Below are 24,054 nucleotides of genomic sequence, written 5' to 3'. Positions count from 1 at the left end.
CAGCAGATGATTGTTTCTGATCGGGTTCCAACTGGGTCGACCAACCTGAAAAATTAAGATAAACATTAAAAAACAAAGAAAAAAATAAAAACAAAAACAAAAAAATAATATTTATACCCCAAATAGATGGTCACATCCCATGGGTCCTCACCCGGGTCGTCCTCCAGGTCGGCGCCATCATTGCTGTCGCCATCATTTCCATCATTGTCATTCGGGCACGTGCCATCATCGTCGTCACCCGGCTCGGCACCGTCTGGTAGATCACCCGGGCCAACTGCATTTGGATTATCGGCACACTATCTCAGAGCATGAAATATCATTGTGTGACGGCTCTGGTTTTTTTCAAGCTAGTGCGTCTTATGATGAATCGAAATTTGACCCAATAACGGATCCGAATGTAAAAGTGAAAACAGAAACCAAGTCTCTAGAGATGCAATGCATCTCTAAGACGCCAAAGTGACCTTCCATGAGGCCAATGAACTCAACGAGAACGAACGTGGAAGAAAAGATCAAAAATAGACCAAATAAGCCCCTAAGGGCAAAATGGTCTTTGTAATTTACAATAGAGTATTCTTTTCTTTACTGGTTGAACAAACCTTTTCATACATCATATTAACCATAGTCTGGTCTTTTTCCTTTTTCTTTTTTTTCTTTCTTTCTTTTTCTTCTTCTTCTTCTTCTTCTTCTTCTTCTTCTTTTTTATTTTTTATTTTTATTTTTTTTACTATCTAATATTTTTGTGCAGACACTCAGACTGAGGTCAAGTGAGCTAAAACTGGAGAGGCTACTGGAGAACTCACAAGCTGAAATTTCTTCATTTAAGTATGCATTACCTTCTTAAAAGTAATTTTATTTTTATATTTATTTAAATTTTTAAATTTTTTTGTGATCTCCATCTTCATTTCCTCCAATTTTTGTTGCTTTTGTAAAGATTTTTGTGTCTGAGTAATCCGTTTCTTTTGTGAACTGAGGAAATTGCCTAAAGCTTTTTATAAAGAAGCTTTTATTTTCATTTTGTGAGCTATATGTAAAGCTAGACATTTTGTTAACATTTTAGGGAAGGAAAAGACACAATTTAATCCTTTTTAAGATTGAAAGGAAAGACATGGTAGCATATTGTTTAACTAAGATTACAACCCTAGAATAGAAATTGAGAAATGATGAAACACGATTCATGTCTCAAAAGTTGGGATAAATCTTTGAGTTGAGATTTTTTCGTCTTAAATATGCATAATTAGTTTGGTAATGGCTTGTAATTAAGGAGTGTGAGAATTCTTTATTTTTTATTTTTATTTTTAATAAATATGATCATCCTTGCTTGTATGACATGCTATAGGAGGAGAAGGGAGTGTTTATTTTTGTGCTATTTCCTCGTAACTTATCCTTATATATTTTTTAGATATTTTACTATAGCCTTTCCCTGTTGAATCTTGCAGAAAGAAAATGTCAAGCCTTGAAAAAGAGCGTCAAGATTTGCAGTCAACTATTGAGGCTTTACAAGAAGGTTAGCAGCTTATTGTGCTTACCTATCAAATTTTAGTCATACTAGTAGGAAATGTTATTAAAGAATAGGATAAAAAGAGTATGAAGGAGTCATTTATCAAAAAAAAAAAAAAAAAAAGAGTATGAAGGAATCTCTATAACAAATTTTGTTTGATGACTAAGAGATTAAGAGCAATTACATCTCAATTATTCAGTCTCATGTTTTCACCCCCTCAACTTTCTTTATTTTAAGAACAATCAATTATATTGTGATTCAATTCAGTAAAAAGTTCCTATATTTATTTTCCTTTAGATTATCCAGGAACATGATGATTGTTCAAAATCTCTAGTTGCCAACATTCTGTAAATATTGTCATAAGTGTCTATGCTTCTTAAGATTTCATCATCAAAATAGAAATATTTCCCCTTGATCAGGTCTCGGGCATTTTCTTTGGGGTTTTATGGTCGTCCCTCACTTATTGGCAATGATTGCCATCTTGAATTTGTCTACATTAACAAGAGTATATGGAGATAAGAGATTAACAGTGCGAATGCATTATAAAGACCACATATTAGAAACTTAACTGTAAGCCTGGAATCATATAAAGAATTTATATGTGCTGCTGATGGCAAGTAATTGATCAAAGTAGTTGTTCCCAAAGGTACTGCTGTTCATTCCTTTTGATGAATACTCCAATTAAAAAAATCCTTCTTCCATGTATTTTTATTGGCTAAATGATTCGTTTTTTCCTATACCATTCCTCTATATGTAAGATAATGTCTTATTTGTTAATTTTTTATTTTTATAATTTTTTTCTTTATGTAAGGTTAAACAATTTGGGTTAGCTTTGTGTTTTTCTTAGAACTACTCTTTTTTTTTTTTTTTTTTTTTTTTTTTTTTTTTTTTTTTTTTTTTTTTGATAAGTAAGATTTTATTGAAAACGCTCAAAAGGGGAGCGGTACCCAAAGAAACACAAGGGCCAAAAGGCGCCTTAAACCTTCAAAGAGGCCAAAAAAATAATAATCTCCTCAATTGATCTATAATCTCTTCCTAAAATCCAACAAAAAAAGAGTGGAAATAATAAAGAACTTAAGCATAGAAATAAGTTTCTCCTTTCCATCAAAATATCTCCGATTTCTCTCGAGCCAAATGCACCACCAAACCAAAAGAGGGGTAGCCCTCCAAGCATCCCGAATGAGAGCCCCAACAAAGACACCTCTCCAAGCCTCAATCAACCTTCTAGAGGAACAAGGCATACCCAATGGACCCCATGGATAAGTCACCGTCATCTTCCATGGATAAGTCACTATCTGAATTCTGATGCTCAAGGGTAATAGTTCTTCACGAAACATCCAAAATACATCCAAGAATGACCTTGCTTCACTTGTATATTTACTCTTTGTTAGGATATAAATATTAAAGTTATATCCTCTCCAACAGCTTAAGCTTTTGGAGTAGATGGTTGTTAACATGATATCAGAGCCAAATGTCTCGAGTTCGAACCTCACCATTACTTTAATTAAAAAATTGAAAAGCTCGTGTTAGACTAAAAAAAGGCACACGTGAGGGGGCGTGTTGAAGGATATAAATATTAAAGTTACACCCTCTCTAACAACTTAAGCTTTTGGAATATATGGTTGTTAACATTTACATATAGTTTTCAGGTGTTGTCTTCAAAACCCTTTTTTTTTTTTTTTTTTTTTTTTTTAAAAAAAAAAAAAAATAAAAATGATGCTGGCTAGTTGGATTGCCAATCAAGTTTGTTAGCCGAGATTTTAAATGGATATGACTTGTACTAGAGTGCCCAAAATTCTGGTAGCCCCTATTAAAATTTTGTGGTTAATGAGCGTGTATTATATGAATTTATCGATGTGCTGAGCAATTTGGTGATTTAACTTTGAATGTGATATCATTTCATGCCTATGTATGTCCTGCTTGGCCCCATTCAAATTTAGGATAATGGGTGTTGTTCTTTTGTTGGTACAGGCATCAACTTTATTCAGCACGTCCGATGAATGTGTAAATACATGTCGTGCAAGTGTACATAACGAAGTTCTCTTTACTTTGCATCTTTACTTGCAATTATTGGATAACTCATTATGCTAGTATAAATGAAGTCATTAGTGGCGGCAGTTAGTGTTGGAGAAAGAAGGATTGATGCAAGCCCTGTCAACTGAATCATCTCAAAGTTCTAAGCTGAAGGTAATTTTAATCTTAGCAGTACTGTACATAATGAAGCGTCAATGGTTATATAACTGAGTATTTTTTTACTTTGATGCAAAAAGGCAGTCAATGTTCAAGGCGTTAAATGAGTAGAAGAGTGATTTTCTTTGCACCAGTTGGATGGGCAGGAAAGTATTTCCCCTAAACCAATTTGAGTTCTTGTTGATGCTAAGAGATGGAGATACTACATGTAAAATTGAAGAGGCCTTAGTCTAGGTGGGAGTTGACTAATAAAGAGCGAGAGTGGTCATTACTATCACCACCGACTCCACTAGGTCAAGGCTTTGCTGGGAACCTAAACAGTGTATAGTTAAGTAAATTTTGGGTCTTGGATGCTGGGTTCTTAACCAGGTCTAAGCTCCCCTCTTATGGAGGGTAGAGGTCCATTTATAATACATGAGAGCAAGCACAGCTCAGTTGATGTGGGGTCTCCTCAGTCCTGGCTTTTTTCTCCACCACAATAATATGCTGCCACATTCACTGTGGCTCTTTGATTAGGACTTGGTAGACTCAACATTGCAGCCATATGGGTACTTTTACGGTGATATAATAGACCCTGAGTTGGCAAGATTTTTGAGCAAGCTTCTGGCAGTCAGTCTAATGGGAGACCTCCATGGGGTAGTCCATTGGGGGTAGCCTTAAATAGTTGAGGTGGTCTAGTATGGCATTGCCTCCTTGTGAAGGCATTTGTCCTCCGGAAAATAAGGGATGTCTCTACTTCAGTCAGGTCCAAATCTTTGGGAAAGGTCACCTTGGTGAGCCTTGCACTTTAAAAACCAAGCCAAGCTTTCATAGGATCCCGGAGGACTATGATACATCCATGTATGACGGAGGACTATGATACATCGTGGCAAAGTAGACCCAAGTGGTCATACCAGATCCTTGGGAATCATCACAAGTACGGCCAGCCAGTGTCCATGAATGTCACACAGAAGGCTGACAGGTCGTTCCCCGAAGTGGATCATGATGATAGCCGCACATCAAGTTGTAGAAGTATCGAATTCTCCTAAACGAGATAGTGATGGGCTACAAGGTACCATTGGACAAGATGCCTCACAACAGTCTTCAGTGATGCCTGCAAGGAAGGTTGCAAGGCTTATTTAAGAGATTGTGTACCCAAAATAGCATGGATAAAATTCTTGGTAACTGTGGGGTGCATGTGGGAAGGGGGCCATCGGGTGATGGACTATGGAGTTCTCTATATGGCTCGACAACACTATTGTCGGCAGAAAGTAATTAAATGAATAAATAAAAATAAAAAAGTATTACTAGTAATATATTACTAAAGGTTTAAACTTCTTTACTCTCCCATATATGGGATTTGAAAGGTAATTTATAGCTAATGCAATTTTGAACAACTTTAGCTAATATTGATTATAATACTGACATAGTGCTTTCGCAAGATCTAAACAGCTAGGAGGTTGTCATTATTGTTAGCTGTAATTTTTTTTTAAAATTTTTATTTATTTATTTGGATTGGAAATTTGAAGGAATAATTACCCATTTCCTTTTCGATGTTAGTTGACTATCTCTGTCTGTAGTTCATTGCTTTGCTTCCTAGGTTTTGGAAAATTATTGATACATATACTTTCATAAATGTCCTTCAATCAAATATTTTCGATCTGAGTTCCCTCTAATGGGAAGTTTATTTTGAACTCATGGAATTGATTCATTATCATTTAGTTTTTGAGCCTAATGACATGGTTAACTATCTACCTCAAAATTACTTTTAGTGGTTCCCAATTTTTCTTACAATTTTGTTGTTTGTCTTGTCTTTTTTATTTAAATTTTTTTTTTTCAGTAAGTAATTTGTTTTTTTTGTTTTTGTTGTTTTATTTTTTTATTTTTGAAGGAATTGAACATGGAGTTGTCCCGAAAACTCGAAGTTCAAACACAAAAATTAGAACTTTTGACTGCTCAAAGTATGGCACATGAGTGTCCCTGCAAGAAGACAGGAGGATCCCCAGACCATGCATGACAACACTGCTTATGCGGATGAAGGTGATGAGGTACCATATCTATTAGCAAGTAATTACTTGTTTAGAATGGAAATTGTTTGTGGGGCCAAAAAGTTTTAAACTGCATCATGTGTAAAAAATGTGCGGATGGAAGTGTTAACAACCTTAAAATGGTCAATAGTTGTTCGGGGCTCAATATTTGGTTTGAGCAGTCAATATTTAGGTCAGCTTAACACAGTAAAGCAAAACTACATGTAAAAATGTGATGTACAATATGTATTCAGCTTGTCCTTGTTTGTGGAACATCCTTGAGAGTGAAGAATGTTTGAGGATTGCATATATAGGTAATATGTAGGTCTCTCTATGCATCCTTAATTTAGTTTTAAATATGATAATTTGCTTGTCCTTCTAACTAGGTGGTGGAAAGGGTGTTGGGATGGGTAATGAAGCTCTTTCCAGGAGGGCCATCAAGGCGGCAAACCAGCAGACTGCTTTGATTTATGAGTCGAATATTCATCAACGAAAGCTCATGTGCAGATATCTATCAGCTCCTCACCATCCCCACTCTTATTCTTTGGCGGTATAATGAATGTCACATCCTCTATATTGCGAGTCAATTGATTTTTTAGAGAGAAATTTTTGAGAAATGGAAGAAACTGTTCTGTCATGAATTGTAATGGAATTGTAAAGAAACGATTTCTTTTTACACATGAATTGTAATGGAATTGAGCCCACCTGGTTCATTTGATATATATACTCTTGCGGGTTAAATTGAAACCCAATATATATATATATACACACACTTTCCAAAACAATCACTGTTGTTTTTGTACCCTACCTCATATGAAATAAAAAAATTACTAAATTCATTTAGAAAATGTACCCAATAAAACAGAATTCAAAAATAATAATGCATATAAAATAACACAAAACTTTCGTTTTCTTTCAAAAATTTAATCTTTATACATAAAAAAGATCTAGTGATATAATATTTACCTTGATTGAGGTATTTTTATTCGCGACTTCATAAGAAACTCGAATTAGTTCTTATTTCTCTTGTCACTTTAAATTCAAATTGTTTCAAATGAATGTAAAAAGGACTTTTTTTTTTTTTTTTTTTTAATGGTATTTACCGTATTTTGCAAGAAGAAGTTTATATAGCATAACCAAAATATTTTGTTGATTCACACAATCCTAAATAAGGGAGTAAAACAAATTACAAAAACATTCATCTATTCCAATAAAAGTAAAGGGGATTAAAACAAGTGTCTGACTTTTATTTCACCTCATACAAAGTAGTGATTTATTCTAAAGGGATTATTACATATAAATGGGATTAGGGTTCCATATTTACTAAGAGGCTGAGTCAAAGTCTCATATTTCTTAAAAATGAGGTTGACTAAATTGATGACATGGCACATGAATTATTACTGTTTAAAACTTGTGGTGCCTAAAATGCCCTTCTCACTATTCCAGCACATTTACCTTATTGCCCCCGTTTAATTTAGTCACCCAACTCTAAGCATTGTTGCCCTAAAATACACAGTCGTGCATCACAAATCCAGGGAAGCAAGCCCAGGCAAACACAGCATCACCGAACATGGAACCCTAACCTTCCCTCATCTCATTCGTGAAGAGCCCTCAAGAGCCCCCTCTCTCTCTCCCCCCATCTCTGTAACAGGATTGAAGCGTAGCCGTTGAGGCCTAACCCTCATTCAAGCCCTCTCTCTTTCCCCCTCTGTAACAGCGAAGCACTTCTCCACGTCTAACCGTCGTTGGTGCGCCCTCTCTGTAACCCAGCGAAGCACTTCTCCACTTCTGCCATTCATTTATTGTTGTTCTAGTAATATGGTAAGTACTCTCTCCCTCTTAACACACATACGTTTATTTTTTAGATGATTATGGTCCTGATTTAGTGTTATAATTTTTTTTTTTTCCAATTGGATGTCTGATTTTCATGTAGGTTATGTTTATATATATTCTCCTCTTATAATTTCTATTATGCAATCATATATATATAATTTCTATTCTGCAATCAAGATTGTTGTTGCTCTGTTTGTTGTATATGTTTGAAATGTGCGTAACAAAATGTTGTTCTCTTGTACGTGACAAAATTAATTTTTAAAACTCAGTTTTATCCCACCAACAAAGGCAAAATTTTCATAAAGTAGATACTTAATTAATCAAATGTTTTATTTATTTTTTTATTTTTTATTTTTCTTCTTCTTCTTTTGTAATTAGGTTTGCTTGTTTTTGAAGAGTTCATGCTTTCTTTATACGTTGACTGAACTGAAATCCCAAATGTTATCCTACAATCTTTCCACTAGCATGGATTTTCATAGTTAAAATACTCGGAATTTGCTGAAGAAAAAATAATTAAACAGGATAAAAAACAAATTTCCATGCATGTCCTTTGTTACATACATCAGATTATAGTTCAATGTTAAATATATAGGCATAATATACATAAGATAACAAGCAACCCAACTCATATGTGTGCCAAAAGCCCCAAATACAATCATTTTGTACATTCAGTTACACAGAAAACCACAAAGCTTTACTTTTCCAAGTATCCCAAATTAAGATACAAATAGGATCAGAATCCTTATTCATATTTATAATTCTATATCGAAAATCACTAACTTGCATTTGAATTGGAATATCCATGTGCATGAAAAAATCATATGTGACCCTAGTTGGAGGAATAAAAATTCCTAAAAAATTGTAAAAGTCAGCATCCTTCCTTCAATAATATACAAGTGATGGGCCCTAACTTTCCAGTTCTTGAGGTAAAGAGTTAAATGGCCCAAAATTATTTTCCCCCCCTCTATTTTTAGTGCATTACTCCGTGTATGTCTAGCTTACATCAGCTGCTAAGAGAGGAAAACGGAAGACAGACAAACTCTGAGTCTGTTCTTAGATTAAAACTCGTATCCAATTGCACCAAGTAATGATCCTGATGGATTTTTGGAACACGCCTAAACTTCAATATCATTCTTTTTAATTTTTTATCTCATTTTCTCTGTCCTACATTAGTTATCAGTTTGCATTTCTTTGATTAGCACCAATATGAAAAGGGTGAAGGAGTTCCAAACAAATTGATTTCCCATTAGATTGGCAGAAAAGAAAGTTCAAGCATCTCACAACTAAAAATACTAAGGACAGCAGCACTGTTTATTTTGCTAAACCTTTTTTTTTTTTGGTTCTTTGAACCAACCAAATACAGCTCTAAACCAATCAGAGGTCCTGCCTTTTGAATTTTATATAGTTAAAAGCCACAGCAAAGTGACCAAAATTAAAGAGGGTGTTTTTGGGTAGCTAGTTTTTGTTGCTACAAATGCAAGAAAAAGGAGCAATAGAAGCAAACTGATAATGATACTTGCGAAGTTTAAAGGCCATCAGTGGACTGTTGGTAGACCAGTAATTAATAAATAGGGATTATTACATATAAATGGGGTTAGAGCACCATATTTACTTAGAGGCTGAGTCAAAGTCCCAAAGTTTCTCTAAAATGTGTTTAACCCAAAAGCTGAGGTGGCACATGGAAAAATACTGTTTCATATTTCTGTTGCCTAATACACTTGCCTATTTTCAAGTCCTAATTCCTCGTCACATTCCATTCATGCCAGCCTATCTCTCCCCCCTTCTCTGTAAACAGCAGCGATCAACAAACCCCTCTCTCTCTCTGCCCTAACCCTCACTGAATTCTCTCTCTTATTTGTGCAAGAGCCGTTTCTCTCTCATCATTGCTCTCTCTCTTTCTCAACAACTCTTTCTAAGCCAGTCCCTCCACCCTTTCTCCTCTTTAGCTTCATCGCTCTAGGAATTGAGAAACCCAACTCTTCTTTTCAGTGCAGCAACACTTGGCTCAGAAGAGGGATCAAGGGTTCTCGGTGAGCTTCAAAACCGTACATTTGTCAGTGCATTTTCATTGTTTCAATTGAATTTTTCTTTTTTTCTTTTTCCGGCTGTAATTTTGTATTGAGTTATGATGATTCGGTGTTTCTTAAGCTTTTTTGTTGTAATGGTTCTTGAATTTGTGTTTTCTTCCTATTGTAGGCTATTGGGTTTTCTAAAATTAGGGTTTTCTTAGGTGGGTGGGTCATACCCAGATTATTATGAGAGGTTGTTTGTACTCTTGGGCTGCTGGAGTTTTTTGTTTGCTTCCTCTCAGTTGTTATTGAAAGTTTTGGTTGCATTTTTTAAGCTTCTTGTTTTATATCCTTTATTTTTCGACAATATAACGCATTCTTACCTGCTGAATTTTTTTTATAGAACATTAATCTGATCTTAAAACTTAAACGTTGTACTGTTAATGACTGCCTGTGTATAGTAGAGATTCAATGTCCCTAAATCCAAATAATTCATGTTCTTTAAATTTACTAGGACCATGTGGAAGCAAGTGGCAGTACGTTTGGTGCCTACAGGCTTTTTGTTGGATTTCACTAGTTAGCTAACTAGATTGTGCCAAGGTAACAAGCTTAAATCCTATCTTCATAAGTCATTTGTTGTGGAGACCTTATGATACAATCAATAAATGTAAACTGTAAAGAGGCATGCGTGTGATAGTCTTTGGGTAGGGACACTTGTTATCAAATGTTTGTGAAATCTACATTCCCATTTGCATTTGCTTGATAAAAGAATTGTTTAAGATTACTAGTATTGGTTCTACAATATTAAATTAAAAACAGGTTTTTCATACATACTATATTTGTTGTGGTTTAGTGGTTGAAATGTAATTACATATAAAATTTGAGTTTGGTTCAATTAAATGAAAATGCTTTATAATAATTTCATGATTAATATCTTGGGTGTTAAGAATCACTAATAAAGATTTTAGTTCTCAATATAAAACAAAAGGGAAGAAGCTACTCTGTTTGGATCTTTGGACTGTGACTCAGAGATTAAGTAACAAATCTTCATGGTTATGCTATGATTTGTGCCTTAGCTTACAAGGTTGGAAGTATTTGGTAAATGTTTTCACTAGGGAAACATAGCCTTTTAGAGCATGTCAGTGATGGCCTTGGTGTCTTATAATTACCAACATTTGAATAAATTAGATAAATAATTCTTTTTAGTAGACTGATTGAATATGTTAACATTTTTGAACGATTTAAAAATTTAGTCTAAGATATTGCCCTGCAATGACCAGAAATGGAAAAGATTTCTTCACCATCTATTCATGAAATTTGAATGGGTTTAAACAGCAAATTTCTAGATATGCTCACAAGTTCCCCCCGCGCCCCCCCCTAACCGGTGAAGAGTGCAAGCTGCTTTATACCTAAGCTCAAATTCAGTTGAAAATACAAGACATGAACAATAATGGGAAAACTGTTATATGACCTTTACGTCTAAATTGTATTTACGGGAAAAGAAAGAGAGAATGAAAGAAAGAAGTAAATTTCGATCAAAATTCTGGCCAAGACTGATGCTTTGGAAGTTATTTAGTTTCTAACGAGATGGAAAAGAGAAAATATAAAGCAGTAGGTAGTTATCTAAACACCAGTTATATAAATAATAATAAATAAATAAATTAAGTACTTATTCAGTTTTATCAAAAGGGATGCAGAAAAACCCAAAAAGATAAACATATTGTCATAAAACAAGACATAGCATTGGTAATACTAATACCTCTTCGGGCGTTGATTCTCTTCTCGAATAGCCGAATTGGGTCATAACCCTCCAAACACGCCGCATAAATAATTATCCTGACATTGAAATTCAAGCAATTTTCAACCCATCAAAGAACCAAAACAAATAGCCCGGACTCTCTATATATATACACACACAGAAAAACAAAAATTGGTAAGAGGGGGACATACAAGGTGATCTCTCTGGCGGCTCTGGGGCTGCAAAACCTGCCACTCTCGTCAATTCTGGGCAGCATTTCTCTGGGAGATGAGAGAGAGTTTGCTGATTTTTCAAGAACTTCCCCAACAACCGTGAGAGCTGAAGAAGTGCGAAGAGGAGAGCTTAATAGAGAAATTAAGCTTTCTGAGAATTAGGTTTTGAGTAACATTCTCTATACCAGATCAGAATATGACACCTCTTTGCATTATTTGGAATCAAAGTAGAAATAAAAGTTAGAACTAAATTGAAGAGTAACACTACTTTTTGTATAAATATCAACATTAAGATGCATCATGCTTATTTTTTTATCTAATATATTCTACACCCGTGCATATATATAAATATATTATGGAACGTACATATTAAATTGATGACTTAATATGAATGCCATAATTAAACACACTACCTTAGGGGGGGTATTCCCAAAGTTTCTCATTTTATCTGTTCAATTTTCTAATAATAGATAATAAATAATCTCCTATTGTGTACAGAATCACAACACTTACTCCAAAAATATATTATATATATATATATATATATATATATATAATATTGTGAGTTGAGTTGAGAATTTCACTTGATAAAGCTTTGATGTCAAATAAATAAAGAAAGACAGGTTTCATAAATAAGGAGTGAAGAGGTTGAGGGAACACTGACAATATTTCTTTATATTTTGCTCTGTTTTGAAAAGGCTACATGAGAGAGCTCTCTCTCTCTCTTTGAGGTGGATCTAATTTTTTTGGTCCAAAACTCTGGCACTACAATCAAACCAAAGACACCACCTTTATGTGAAGGTCAATACGGATACTACATCTCTTTGCACTAGGAAAGGAATCAAAATCAAAATCAAAATCAAAATCAAAATCAAAACAGCTAATGGGTGATTTAAAGTTTTCAATTGGAAACAGATAAGTGTAGTACTACTAAAGTATTTTTTAAGAGAAAAGCCTTCAAACATGGTAGAGTTTATAGATTTTTGTGGGGATTGCTTTGTTAAATCTGCCTATGCTCTTTTAGCTGCATTATATATTTTTCTCGCAATCGAGATATACATGGTTTTACCCCAGTAATTCTCGGAGCTCCCAAAGAATTATTTGTAGTCATGAGAGCGTAGTCTCAAAGAATTATTTGTACTTATGAGGAATCTAATTTTAAATCTGGTGCTTCATGTACTTTTATTTTTTGATTTTCAATTGTATCCAAACATCTTAATTTTTTATATTTCCATTAAAATGGTATCTCTCTTTGATTTTGGATCATGTGTGTGATTATGAAATTATGTGTTGATTTGTAAGGTTGCTTTCAGCTTTGGACAAAAATAAAATGAAATGCTCTTTGAATTATCGACTCTCAATTAACTATGTTGGCAGCCTATTGCAATCGATTAGAATGATTAATAAATTCTTAAAATTTTGTTTCTTGTGAGGGAGGGTCTAATTTTGTAATTTTGCTTTAATGGTATTTGATAGTAACAGAAAAATTCAGTAAGTTAATATTTATATTTGGTTTTATACTAAGTCGCATAAAGTGGTAGATAGAGTGCAAAAGCAACAAAATTAAATTACAAACAAATCGTGAGAATGGGAGCTAGATTTACACCTGTTAAAAAGAATTGTATGACCTAGATTTTAACACAAACACACTTGTCATAGGCTAGCTACATCTATTGTAACTTCTGCGGCTAGCTATTGGTCACTGTTTGGTGTTTGTTTGAGTGTGTTTGGATCATAAAAAAATAAACATATTTCAGCCACTACATGAATAGCTTCCCAATGAGATTGAGGAAAAACTTCAAGACAAAATGGCTGAGCTAAATCTAGTTTATGATTATGTTAAGTGCTGTTAGGAGGAGATTGAAACAGCACTAGACCGTCAATAAGCACATCAATCTTAAGAATCATAGTGTGAACTATACTCTAATACAGGTCCATAGAACACGTGTGCCATTAGGGGAGAGAAAACCCTAACGTACCTCGATTTGGAAGGAGAAAGAGAAGGAATGAGAGAAATGGTATAATAATACTTGTTTAACCTTCCAAAAAAAAAAACCTTTAGGAGTCATCCAAACCAACATGAATTTGTTCTGATTTTCACAAGAGTTGGGCTGAAATATTTAAACATAACACGACTTTGTCATATATATGTATGTTTATACATGATTTTAACACACACACACTAGCCATAGGCCTAAATACCACACATTCACTAGTACATAATGGAACACATACACAAAACTAGTAGTAATCATGATGCAACTAATAAGCTCCATATGATCAAAGTAGTTTCACGACTTATTTATCATTAAGCAGTAGTTGCCATGGACTGATATAGATATATATTCAAAGCATATAATTTTAAATTTTTAAGCTCATTACATCAACAAACTATCAAGACTTTCATTTTATTTTCGTCCAAATCTGAAAGCAACCTTACAAATCAACACATAATTTAATAACCACACACATGATCCAAAATCAAAGAGAGATACCATTTTAATGGAAATATAAAAATTTAGTTAAAACCATTAATACTGACCATGGTTATATCCATTTGAAATTTTAAATTCACATTGTCAGTTACAACCAATACACACCACAATATTGCTCGATAGCTATGAGTAGTATCAATTCACTCCGTTAGAAAATAAGCACAGTGTAAAATCAGATATATCTGTATCCTCCTACAAAAAGAGTCAGAATTTATCAATTTTTTACTATTATTTTTTACATGGAAATTGAATCCTTATTTGGAAGTGACATGAGATACCACTCAAGCTGAGTCGCTTGGATGGGGAAGGGTGGTAATAGAAGTGGAAAAAGTAAGTAATACAAAAAATAAAAAATGGTTCCTATTAGAAAGAATTCTGAAACTTAACAATTTGTTCAATTTTAAGATAACCAGACTATTTACGGGAATCTTCCATGCCCACATAGTCAGAGGGCCAAAGAAGAATGATTTTATTTGTTTTGGTAGCTTTTTTCATTCAAGCTATATATTCAAGGCTCTTTGATGACTGCAGACTAAATCCTCAGCAGAACCTAGGAATTTAGGAGTTAAAATTCAAAGCCACCAACACATATGTAGTCCAATTAGTTTTTATGTATAATTAATTATTATAACTCAATTTAGATCAAGAATTATTCAAGATTGTTGCCTCTTTCTCAAATGGCATGTATAGTATACCTCTGTGTAATGTGTCTTTAGGCATCTATGCATATGATAGGATTGATGCAAAAGCTAGCAAACTCTATAAATGAGGCTTTTTTAATATATGTATTTAGCATTAATTTATCAAAAAAATGTATTTAGTATTAATTTATTATTCCAACATCCCTTGTACTTGTCTCCCCCATTTTCAAGACTTACACATATAAATTATGTGTGTGAAAAATATTCAACACTCTGCTCTCTCTCTATTTAACTCTCAATTTTTTATTTTCGATTTATATTGTCCCATTTAACTCTCTATTCCCTCATATTGTATATATGTTTGTTGTACACATAGTGATACAATTATCTAGTAATCAATGGCATTGATTTTGTGGTTGTATTTTGATTTGAAAAAGGTCTGTAGTGTGTGTTTAGGAAAAGTTTAATCTTGACACTGCCTATCCCTATTGAGGGAATTGGTAGTGTTTCGCTGTAAATAGATCTCTAAATTACATTATATAATTATGATATTTAATTGTTTTATATTTCATTATTTTTTGAACTTCATATTTAGTTTTTTTTTTTTTTTTTTTTTAACTAATGAGTCAATTTTCGAAGCAGTTAGACAAATGGATGAGAGACAAATTATATGCTATTGTCGATTTGATGGGAAAATTAACAAAAATGAGAATGGGGAAATTATATACATCGGCGGTGTCACAGACCCTTTTATGATAACAACAACAACAACATATGAATCATTTATAAATGAGTTACAACAACGTTCATCTTCAAACATGAGTGGTAAAGTCATATATTATACCACCGAATCTAACAAGAATGAACTTTTGAGGATGACGGGAGAATCTAGATTTAGAGTGATGCTTGTAGTGAGTGGTCCCATGCTAAATGTGTATATGGAAGATGCAGCGCCTGTAATTGCATCATGCACAATTCCTACTGATCATAGTGAGAGGTAAGACACATATATTTAAAGTAATACATTGATGTATGTGCTGCATAGGTTATGTGATTTTTAATATACCTTTTTATCCACTTGTAGACAATTTGTTGAAGCCACATCGCCAATTGGTCTTTTGCAAAGTGTTGCGTCAACGTCTTCATTTCCTCCGATAAATGTGCATCGGGATTCTTTCCGACACATTGATGACATTCTTTGCATGGATCAGCTTTTTGACAGCCCAAATGATTTCAAAGATGCACTCGTTTTGTTTGGTCTTCGTAATCATTTTCGGTTCAAGTACTTGGACAATAGCAGAAAATATTATAGAGTTGTGTGCGAGGTTAATAATTGTCCATGGAAATTGTCAGCTGGTTGTGAAGGAAGTGGTGATATAGTGAGAATCAAGTGGTTTAATAATGTTCACACTCACACTGCTCAAGAGATTTCAGATTATAAAGCCATTTTTTGGTCAAAGGAAATGGGTCGAGCTATTGTGAACAAGGTTAGGGACAATCCTAAATGCACCCCCAAGACTATTTCCACAGACATAAACGGTGAATTTTCTGCTAAAATGATTGACATGCAATCGTGGAGAGCTAAGGAGTGTGCACGTCATATCATTGAGGGAAATCCCAAGGATAGCTATATTTTAGTCCCGTGGTTGTGTGAACGAATAACAGAATATTCCTGGGACAATTACATCGTGGGAGTGCACGGATGATAGGAGATTTAAGCGAGTGTTTGTAGCTTATGGGTGCTCCATACGAGGTTTCAGCAACTATTGCAGGCCCATGTTAGCAATCGATGCTTGCCACTTGAGTGGCAATTATAAAGGAACAATGCTTGGTGTAACGGGGTTCGATGCAAATGATGGCTTGTGGACTTTGGCGTATGCTGTTGTTTCTTCTGAGAATGATGATGATTGTCATTGGTTCTTGAGCAAGGTGAAAGAGATTCTAGATGGTCGTATTGTGACAATCTTAACCGATAGGCATCCGAGCCTAATAAGCTGTATTAGAGATATTTTTGGCTCCCAGTACCACTCATGGTGTCTTCGTCACCTAACGACGAATTTTTCTACATCCATTCTTGGGAGACAAGGTTTAGGATTGAGGGCTTCGGGTAAAGAGCATGCGAAAAAATTACTCGATAAAATTGCATATGCTCAAATTGTAGATGAGTATAAGAATGCATTGGCTGCCATGCAGGTATTTTGAGGGGAGTTGTGCGATTGGGTTTTGGCGAATTCACCTGAACATTGGTCAAATGCTATGTTTACTTCCAAGCGTTGGGATAAATTATACACCAATCAAGCAGAGTCCTTCAAAGCATGGGTGAAAGAAGAGAGGGTTTTTTCAATCACAAGGCTGATGGATACACACATGCAAAGACTCAGCAAATTTTTATACCAAAAGAGTTTGGATGTTCAGAAGTGGACTATCCCGGTTGGGGATCGTATTAAGGAAAAAATAAAAAAAGAGCAAGAGTTAGCACTTGGTTTTCAGTCGATGTGTGTTTCGCCTACTGAGTGTACAATATATGATCGAGACAGAAAACCATTCAGGGTGGTATTTGGTAGTGAAAATTCTTGTAGTTGTTTGAAGTGGACCATGAGTGGGATTCCTTGTTCGCATGCATGTTATGCCATCCATGAATTATCTTTAAATATTTATGAGATGGTTGATCCATGGTTTAGGGTTGAAACACAACAAAAACTTTGCGAACATCTCATGTCTTCTGTCCCCATGCATGATATGCCGAATCCAGCTGCTGTTGCTGCTGCTGACGGTGAAGGTGCTTCCCATCTTAGGCCTCCTGCGGTAACACGTCCCCCTGGACGACCTCGTATTAAACGAATCGAATCACAATTTCAAAATGTAAGGTCGTTACACTGTTCGCGATGCGGCGAGAATGGTCATAATCGTCGAAAGTGCAAGGCTCCTATACCTGGATAGAATAGTTATATAATTGCTAATTCTAGTGGAGTTATTTTGTAAGGTGTTAAGGCCTTAAATATGGAATTATTTTGTAATTACTATTAATTCCTTGGAGCTCCCCTACTGCATTAGTATAACTATGTTGTGATAGTATTTCTAACTTATTTAGAAAACATTTCTAAGTATGATGTAACTTATTCTAAGTTGAATCTGTATTATTCGTCTGGTGGTTTATTTTGGTATTGAAATTATTTTCCTGGGTCCTCGTATGAGTCTCATGTGGAGTGTTATTTAAAAATCATAGGTGTGTGAGTTTTCTGGCAGCTGGAGGGTCGTGAAAGCAAGGAGGTTATGGGATTATGTGACAATGGACGGGCTTACATGTTACATGCTTACGGAAGGCTAGGAAAATAACATCATATTAAAGTCATTATGACTTGTTTCCTCACAATGCCAGAGCACGCAATATACTTATTCGCATAAACTATTCTCAGGTGTCTAATTTATCGTATGCATGCCAGAGAGCGTCAATTAATAAAAATTCCTTTTTGAAGTTCAATTCTAGTGTTTATCTTTTTTTTTTTTTTTGTTTTTTTTTTTTTCATGGAGAATTGTTGCAGATATATTTTTCCCCAAAATTTGTACCAAAGCTGATCTTCCTATTATCCTAAATTGAAATATTTTGGGTGAACATATATTTATAGCAAATGTGAGTGATTCTTGTGCTGTATTGGCTATCACAACCGGAGATGGCAGCTTGGTGCCTGTTCAGCTTACTGTTATTTCAACCACAATTTACCTCGTGAGTCTCTCTCTTCCTCACTTTCTTTGTGTGTCAAAAATTATATGAACATTGTGTTTACATTATCAACATTATTTGACAGATGAGGCTGAATGGATAAATCAGTACAAAGGGAGAGTGTTCAGTTTAAACGACAAGCCTGTGGTGCACAAAATTTGGCTGCTGAATGAGGAATGCCCCAGATTGGCAATGTCTAGAGCCTTTGGGGACTACTTTATTAAGGATTTTGGACTTATATCCGTCCCTGAAGTGAGGTGTTGTCATATATAACCAGCAGAGACCAATTTGTTGTGTTGCGAACCGATGAGGTATGTATGGCACTTTTTGGTATTTATCACTTGTTCTTTTTTATACAATGACAAAGAAAAAGACTTGTTTGTTTGTTTCTCTATTAAATGTCCAAAAGATCACGTGAACGAATACGTTTCATACTCACGAGCATAATTGACAATAATCACTTCAAATTATGTGATATCAGTTATTATTAATGAGTTTACAGGTTTTTGTTTTGGCTTAAATTGATTGGATTTTGAAATTAGTATCGATTTTTGAAGTTTATCTTAACATGCTGTGATCCTTGTTTTGTAAGCAGAATTTTTCCTATCTTTTCCTTCAAACCTGATTTAATCCGTAAGAAAATTTATTGATTTAAATTGATAGAAGAAAAATTGTGTGTTTAAGCTTCCAATGGACTTGGTTTCATGCAAATTGTTTGAGAATTTCTTTTTTATTGATTTTTCATAGGGAATATGTATTTCTGGGAAAAATTGTTTCAAATAGATTTTTGGGCTTCCTTCTGATTTTTTGTGGTCCAAATAGTCCAATCATATTTGATAAAATAAAAAATTAAAGAAACAGTAATAAAAAGGATTTTTCTATAATCTTAGTTGAGTACTGTTACCCCATTTATTTATTTATTTTGTTTAGAGTCTTGCTTTTGGTTACTAGCGCCTAATAAAAAAGTTGTCTGCTCATATGTCCCTTATTTTTGAGTTTTTTCATTTAACCATCTCCACTTGTACAATATTTTGGTGTTATATTTTCTTTAATTGATTTGCATGTACTTCAAATGTAGTCTTCCCGCTAGGGGCTGGGAAGCGGTAACAACGGGAGCGTCGATTGCATGGCTATCAAGTACATCAAGTTTGTAAGTTATATGGTCTTTATGTTCGATAAAAATCTTTTATGATTGCACATTTGTAATGCTTTTTATACTCATACTCGGGGGGGTCACATGCCTTTAAGTGACCAATTTTATGGTGTATCTTGAACTTTATTACCTTATTGCTACATCGGCCCATGTGGAGGCCATTTTTATTTCTTGTTTTAAAATGTTGAAAGCATGGGAGTATGCGATCATCGTATGTGGAGCTTTTGATTGATTGTTGTGGAGGAGAAGTTGTTGATATGTTGTTTAATGAGTTAATGCAAGTTCTCACGTTCTTTGTACATTTAAACCGTAATAAGCGTAAATGCAAGTTCTCACGTTGCCCGCGCTACACGTGTATTAATGAATGACGTAAAAACTTTTTCTAATTTTTGGGAAAGTATAGAGAATGCCAGAGTCCAAACTCGTCTTTTAACATTCCGTATCAAAAATCAATCCTTTTTCGTCCCTAAACTCTCCCTATCAGCAGACCCTTATTCGTCTTCCGCGTTGTCAGTCTCCATCAAACGAATCATATTCTTCCACGTTAGCGTCGTCTTCCTCTTTCCTTCTCTCTTTGGCGCATACATACATAAAAACGCCCCGTTCGCTTCTCTCTCTCTCTCAAGGGTTTCTTAGTTACAACATTTCGCTCTCTAAACCAAACGATCAATGCTAAGCCACGACTCTTAAAATTTTCAGAGTATGTATTTTTTCATCAATTCCTATATATATATATATATATATATATATATATATATATGTAATATTTTCATGAACTTTTATTTTTATTTATATTATATTTAATTAGTATAGTCCATTGTTTAGAATTGGTTTTTGAGATTTTATTTAATTTCGTTGCCGATAATAAGTGAGAAAAATGAAAGACTGAGATTTTTTTTTTTTTTTTTTCACTACTCTAATAGTAATAATAAAAATAGTAATAATAATAATATAAATGTAAGGTGGTTCAACTGCTTTTATGAGTAACTTTCGGCCGTTGCAATATTTGCTGAAATCAAATATTTTCGCGCGAAAAAACGCTACTCACAATTTGCTAATTTTCTCTTAAACCCAACTCATTCATCAACGCTCTAATTTTCTCTTAAACCCAACTCATTCATCAACGCTCTCCTACTCTCTCTCTCTCTAATCTTGTTCATCGTTTTGCTGGGATTTCTACTCTGTTTTTATACAATTTCGATCCCTATATATATATATATATATATATATATATGCTGTTCCTAAAACATCAAATTTGGATTCAGGAATTGGACACAAAAACGTCGCGATTCCCTCTCTCCGATCAGAAACTTCGAAGGCAAAATTTGTGCGAAAAAGTATGTGTTTCCATCTGCTTGTGTGTGTTTATGTATGTTCGCCAACCAATTGACAAATCTCAGGTTTCTGTTTCGTTGCAATGAATTCAAGAAAACGAGAAAAGTATAAATTCTTTTAGCTTTTGTATCGAATTCCTTTTGATTTTCTTTCTTTTGTTTGTCTTCGTGAATTTCTTGGACTTTTGGATTTACTGTGAACTACGGTTTCTTCCTCTAATGTTTGAATGTTTCTTTTTTTTAGACGATATCTAGTGTTGTTTGCAATATCTTTAGATTTTTGTGATTGATGTTCCCATTAATTTCTTGGATTTTGATTTTGTTTCACGTGAGGGTTTCTTTAGCATATTTGGATGGTTTATTGTCTATGAATATGAGTTTTCAGAAATTTAGGGTTTATTTGTTCAACTTGTATAGATTCTGCATGACTAGAATTTTTTACATCATTAGATAATTTTTTAAGTCATGGTCCTGTAGGTTTCTTGGTTTGGATTTCCATGGGATTCAACATGAAGATTCAGGGAAAACACACTCAATATGTTTTTGTTTCTATTTGTATAAATTTGGATTTACGTAGTTCTTTCTTTATTCAAAGAAACAAACCCAATAAATTTTAAATAATCAATAGGTCCCATAATCTCTTGAGAGAGGTGCAATGAGATTGTGATCAAAGACACATCAAAAGAAGAAGGGAATTCAAATATATTTGATAATGAAGCAATAGGTATAGCCATTTTAGGGCTTTCCTTTCACAATTCCTCATTGGGGGGATCCACAACACTTCTCCCTTTTTCCCTTATAACTTCCTCCCATTAATTCGAATTAGGTTTAGCCGTCCTCCTTTATTCTCCATTTTTGTGTATGCTTAGTAGTGGGCTTAGAAGAGCAAGATTGGGTAGAATGACCAAAAGATTCACAATCTAACATCTGTGACTTCTCATATAGCCTCCTCTTTATATATACCAGTCTCGAACCTTGACTAGTGGGTTTATAATTCAAACCATAAGCCAACAGGCTATAAGGTGAACCGGTAAGCATTTTCATTTCTCCAGTTGTTAGGTTTCTAAGTGAGGAAAAGAGATAATAATGTAATATTATCATATGTCCTATTGTCTTGGATTACAAAGAATTTTTACTCGAAAGGAACCAAAATAGTTGTAGAAGACAGTAACGACAGTTTCAGGTTTTGTTTTTGTGTTCCACATAAAGAAAATATTAGATTTCAAAATATACTCTCTTTATTTATTTATTTATTTTTTAATATCTTTGCCTGCCTTCCTTTGTCATCGCAATAGGCTTCTCTTTTTGCTCCTGGGTTTTAAACTCTATGGCGTTACTTCTGCACTTGTTGTGATTGATGAGGAAATTGGGCATGTGACAAGTGTCAGATGGGCGCCGGATGGAGTACATCTTGCTGTTGGTTTAAGTAATTCCCACATCCAGCTGTTGGACCCTTCATCTTGTCGGATGGTAAGAGTTTTCTTTTAATTATGCTTTCGTTTTTTCTATTTTATTGATCATTTATGCTTTTATTTCTTTGAATAGATTATTGTAAGTAATTAGATGAGGCATGGTGAAAAGTTGGCATTCTTTTTTAATGTTGTTCTGTTAAAAAAAGAAGACAAGCATTTTTGACTAGTTGTAAGAAACCTTGGTCAATAAAGAAAAATTTTATTACAAAAAATGAGATGATAAACAATAAGATTCAAAACACATTCTCGCTGAAAGAAAATTTAAATCAGAGAGGAAAAAGCCTAAAAATAAAGAATAGAGGCACTCACACCCCGAGTGGTTGGAGGAACGAAACGTTCAACCTCTTACTTTCCAGGCACTCACACCCCGAGTGGTAGTTTCCTTTACCTTTTATTTAGTTTGGAAGAGAACAAAGTCCAGTGCAAGGTTGAATGAGGCATGTATCATTGAAGATTTTATTATAGTGATATAATGCATAAAGTGAACATGTTTGAAGGATTATGGCTTGTATAGTTGGCCTATATTTTAGAAAACAAATATTAGAACTAAGAGTTTTATATTCTTTATTTGGAGTGAAATGAAATGTATTTATTGCAAATTGTCACATTTCTCATGATCTAGGCATTAGATTTGATTTTTCTGGTGCCACCTCTCTATCCTGTACTCTAATTTGCTTGGTTTTTCTGAACAGCTGAGGACTTTGCAAGACGGGCATATTCAAGGGTTGGTTCTCTTGATTGGAACAATCACACACTGTATTAGAAAACTGTATTAGAAAATTAAAATAAACCAAAAACTGTCTTGGTATGGATGATGGCTTTAGGATACTGCTGAAGAAAATACTAAAAAAAAAAAAAAAAACTGTGTTGGTGCAGGAGTGATCCCGAAGTAGGGTTATTAAAGAAATTAAAGACTCAAAAGGTGATGTTTAACTGGTTAATCTTGAAATATAGTTGTAGTTTCTTTGTCCAGTTCTTTCCCTTTTGTGATTAACATACTGAATTTGAGACTTGTGTGATGCAGCTACTTGCTTGGATTTTGTACCATGGACAATGAGGTGATTTTTTGACAAGTGCAGACTGAAACTCAAGTGCTAGAAGGTTTATAAATTTGCTAAACAGCAGTGCTAGGAAATTGATGATATTCTTGACAAATGGATTTTGTTCCTGTTTTGGAATATTGATGAATGGTGAATTGTTTTGGAACTTTAGTAAATGATGAATTTTTTTAATGTACAATGAATTTTTTGTTGTAGTGATAGGCAGACGCCATTCATGCACAACTTGAAAAAGTGATGGATGAAATAATTTAAAGATTATCCAAATGATATAAATAATTTATAGGAGGAAATCTATTTAAAAAATAAATTAACATTATAATAGTTTTGTTAAAATAAAGACATTAGATTAGTAAATTGTAATTACAAATAGGGATGTCAATACTCTGCCTCATGACAACAATGGCACTATTTATAACTTTTTCAAACACTAAGGCTTTTTCTTGATGATGTGACCATACCTCTTTATCTGCCATGGTGTAAGGCTGTTTTACATTATTTGGCTTTTTGTTCAATCACATGGCTAGACACAGAATGGGACTCTTACTGAATAAATCAGCTCTTGTAGATAAACAAAAGCAACCCACTTTCTCATCTTATCATCACATAGCTAAAGTTAAAAATAGTGGTGCTAAATGCATAAACACGTGAACTATTATACAAGACACCCCAC

The 24,054-nt window shown here is 34.1% G+C and overlaps 2 long non-coding RNA genes across 2 annotated transcripts in view; one reads left to right on the top strand and one right to left on the bottom strand.

Annotated features, from left to right (window-relative positions):
• LOC132273447 (uncharacterized) overlaps nt 1–24,054 on the bottom strand; it is a 43,316-nt gene that overhangs the window by 4,608 nt on the left and 14,654 nt on the right. The gene's annotated exons all lie outside the window — the stretch shown is intronic.
• LOC132273446 (uncharacterized) lies at nt 3,571–6,271 on the top strand. Its single transcript, XR_009470112.1, has 3 exons — nt 3,571–3,685; nt 5,559–5,715; nt 6,081–6,271. It is a non-coding gene; the product is annotated as an uncharacterized LOC132273446 (long non-coding RNA).

Source organism: Cornus florida, unplaced genomic scaffold, assembly GCF_030987335.1.
Source record: "Cornus florida cultivar Cherokee Brave unplaced genomic scaffold, ASM3098733v1 CherokeeBrave_3.0.0_Hap2_Chr09, whole genome shotgun sequence".
NCBI lineage: Eukaryota > Viridiplantae > Streptophyta > Magnoliopsida > Cornales > Cornaceae > Cornus > Cornus florida.
The sequence above is the reverse complement of the archived record's forward strand: the minus strand, read 5'-3'. Positions and strand labels throughout refer to the sequence as shown.